This window comes from Mustela lutreola, chromosome X (assembly GCF_030435805.1).
Source record: "Mustela lutreola isolate mMusLut2 chromosome X, mMusLut2.pri, whole genome shotgun sequence".
NCBI classification, from domain to species: domain Eukaryota; kingdom Metazoa; phylum Chordata; class Mammalia; order Carnivora; family Mustelidae; genus Mustela; species Mustela lutreola.
Genome location: NC_081308.1, coordinates 41163946 through 41167772, shown reverse-complemented (window position 1 = coordinate 41167772; position 3827 = coordinate 41163946). Strand labels below are relative to the sequence as shown.

The following is a 3827-nucleotide window of genomic DNA, read 5'->3' as shown; positions in this document are numbered from 1 at the left end:
TATTTGAATGTAATATAACAGCCTCTGGGGAGATAATGAGAACTTTAGACATTTTGGGACTTTTCTTTTGTCCCTTTGCAAATGGAAGTGCCCAAGGATGGAGAGGAGATTTTTTTTTTTCTCTGTATTTGGGCAAGGCAGGTGAGAGTATGGTGTAACCTGCACACAGATTCACTAAAAGTCCTTTCTTTTAAAAACAGGACAGAGGGGAAAATATGGGGGAAAGAAAAGCTAAGTAGCTGAAAGTCTTATCCCAGTGTGGATGATGGGATGGAAAGAGCTAACCCTTCGAATAGGGACCCGGGTCCATAGAAGCATTGACGACTACAGCCAGCAGATGGCAGCAGGGGGCCATGTCAGGAGAATTCACCCACATGGAAAAGCCCTAGTTGGACCTTTGGGCCCAGCCACTGGCATCTACTGGGAATTGGTAGAAGATATGATGCAATTCCCTGCAGAAAACAAAACAAAAAAACACCAGGGTCAGAGTCTTCCAGAAGCTCAGGGTTAGAGTCTGGCCTCGAAAATGAAGGGCCAGCATAGCACAGTGATGACAGTCAGCAATATTATAAACTTCAACGTGGCTAAAAGACTAGATCCCAGTTGTCCTCACTGCAGATAAAAAAAAAAGGATAATTATGTGATGGGGTAGAGGTGTTAGCTAACACCACAGTGGTAATCATACAGCAGTATATAAATGCATCAAATCAACATGTTATACCCCTTAAACTGACACGATGTTGTATATTTCAGTTATATTTCAAAGAGTATTTAAAAAAAGAATAAATACAACAAAGGGTGCTCACTTCTGCAGCACAAGTACGAAAATTGGAATGATAGAAGATTTAGCATGACCCCTGCACAGGAAGGACACGCAAACTCGTGAAGGGTTCCATATTGAATGCAAAGATACAATGAAGGACCCAGAGCCCTTGGTTGCCTTAGTCTGCAAGATGAAGAGGGGTAGGGAAACCCAGGAATGAAGGCACAGGAGTGGGAGGAGGGTAAGTCCGTGACATACAGATGACAGTGGAGAGTAGAAAGCAGGTCAGAAAGTGACCTGCTTTTTGTGTGACCTGGCTGTGACGCTGATTTTAATACACTCTAAGAATAAGTGGAAGCAACCCAAATGTTTGTCAATGGATGAATGGATAAACAAAATATGGTGTCTACGTATGGTGGAATATTACTTGGCTTTAAAAGGGGAGGAAATTTGGGGGCACTTGGGTGGCTCAGTGGGTTAAACGTCCAACTCTTGATTTCAGCTCAGGTCTTCATCTCCGTGTTATGAGTTCAAGCCCTGTGTTGGGCTCCATGCTGGGCAAGGAGCCTACTTTAAATTAAAAAAAAAAAAAAAGAGGGAAGGAAATTCAGATACACACTACAAACAACATGGATGAATCTTGAGTACATTGTGCTAGGTGAAATAGTCCAGTCATGTATACCGTAAAAATACAAATACTACATGAATGTACATATATGAAATATCTAGAATAGTCGAGTTCATAGAGATAGAAAGTAGAATGGTAGTTGCCAGGGACTGAGGGGAGGGAGGAATGGGAAGTTGTTGATTAATAGGTATAGAATTTTGGTTTTGCAAGATGAAAAAGTTCTGGAGGTTGGTTGTCTCACTAACAGTATAAGAGACACATGAAAAAATGCTCAACATCACTAGCCATCAGGCAAATACAAATCAAAACCACAATGAGATACTACTTTACACCAGTTAGAATGGCTAAAATTAACAAGACAGGAAATGACAAGTGTTGGCAAGGATGCAGAGAAAGGGGAACCCTCTTACACTGTTGGTGGGAATGCAAGTTGGTGCAGCCACTTTGGAAAACAGTACGGAGGCTCCTCAAGATGTTAAAAATAGAGCTACCTTATGACACAGCAATTGCACTGCAGGGTATCTACCCCAAAGATACAGATGTAGAGGAAAGAAGGGGCACCTACACCCCAATGTTCATAGCAACCATGTCCACAAGAGCCAAACTGTGGAAGGAGCCAAAATGTCTTTCAACAGACGAATGGATAAAGAAGGTGTGGTCCATATATACAACGGAATATTACTCAGCCATCAGAAAGGAGAAACACCTACGGTTTGCATCGACATGGCTGGAACTGGAGGGGATTATGCTAGTGAAATAAGCATAATAAGAGACAGATAATTATCATGTGGTTTCACTCATATGTGGAACATAAGGAACATAAGGAATAGCATGGAGGACCACAGGGGAAGGGAGGGAAGACTGAATGCGAAGAAGTCAGAGAGGGAGACAAACCTTGAGAGACTATGGACTCCAGGAAACAAACTGAGAGCTTCAGAGGGGAGGGGGCTGGGGGCTGGGGTAACTGGGTGATGGGCATTAAGGGGAGCGCCTGTGGTGAGGAGCCCTCGGTGTTATACGCAACTGATGAATCACTGAACACTACATCAAAAACTAATGATGTACTATATGCTGGCTAACTGATCATCATCGTAATAATAAAAGAGATAACAAGTGTTAGTGAGGTTGTAGAGAAAAGAGATCCTAATGCACTGTAGTTGGGAATGTCAATTGGTACGTTCACTGTGGAAAAAAACCACAGAATTTCTTCAAAAAATAAAAAACAGAACTACCAAATGATCTAGCAATCCATCTCTGGTGTGTAATCAAAAGAAATGAAATCACTGTCTTGTAGCAGAAGCAGACTCAAGCAATTGTTTTGTTGCGCTGATGCTTTAACAGACTCATAAATATGTGAAAACTTACCAAGTTGTGTATTTTATTTTATTTTTTAAAAGATTTTATTTATTTATTTGACAGACAGAGATCACAAGTAGGCAGAGAGGCAGGCAGAGAGAGAGGGAAGCAGACTCCCTGCTGAGCAGAGAAGCCGATGCAGGGCTCGATCCCAAGATCCTGAGATCATGACCTGAGCCAAAGACAGAGGCCTAACCCACTGAGCCACCCAGGTGCTCCCCAAGTTGTGTATTTTAAATGCATTCAGCTTATCTTGTATCAATTAAACCAATGAAGATGTTAAAATTTTAAAAAAATTTAAAAAGTAAGGTGTCTATTCATGTCTTCTGCCCATTTCTTAATTGTATTATTTGTCTGATGCGGGGCTCAATCCCAGGACCCTGGGATCACAATCCGAGCCGAAGGCAGAGGCCTCAACCCACTGAGACACCCAGGCACCTGAATTTGTTAAGTTCTTTATAGATCTTGGATACTAACCCTTTATTAGATATGTCGCTTGCAAATATCTTCTTCCATTTCATAGGCTGCCTTTTAATTTTGTCGACTGTTTCCTTTGCCGTGCAGAAGCTTTTTTTTTTTTTTTATCTTGATAAAGTCCCAATAGTTCATTTTTACTTTTGTTCCCCTTACCTCAGGAGACATATCTGGAAAGAAATTGCTGTGGCTGATGTCAGAGAGGTTGCTGCCTGTGTTTTCCTCTAGGATTTTTTGGTGCTTTCCTGTTTCACATTTAGGTCTTCCATCCATTTTGAATTTATTTTGTGTGTGGTATAAGGAAATGGTCTAGTTTCATTCTTTTGCATGCTGCTGTCCAGGTTTCCCAACACCCTGTGTTGAATAGACTGGTTTTTTCCCATTGGATATTCTTTCTGGCTTTGTTGAAGGTTAGTTGAGCATAGACTTGTGGGTCCATTTCTGGGTTCTCTGTTCTGCTCCATTGATCTATGTGTCTGTTTTTGTGGCACTTTGTAATTTACCTAGTTCTACTGCAGAAATACCTTACCTTGTCAAGTCCTCCTAGCAACTAGTGTGGAAGGGGGTGGATCTCTGGGTTAAAAATAAATGGGTGGGGGGTGCCTG

At 41.6% G+C, this 3827-nt stretch overlaps 1 non-coding gene across 1 annotated transcript; it reads left to right on the top strand.

Annotated features, from left to right (window-relative positions):
• The first annotated feature begins 798 nt into the window (after window positions 1–798).
• LOC131822374 (U6 spliceosomal RNA) lies at window positions 799–902 on the top strand. Its single transcript, XR_009350239.1, has one exon. It is a non-coding gene; the product is annotated as a U6 spliceosomal RNA (small nuclear RNA).
• The last annotated feature ends 2925 nt before the right edge of the window (window positions 903–3827 follow it).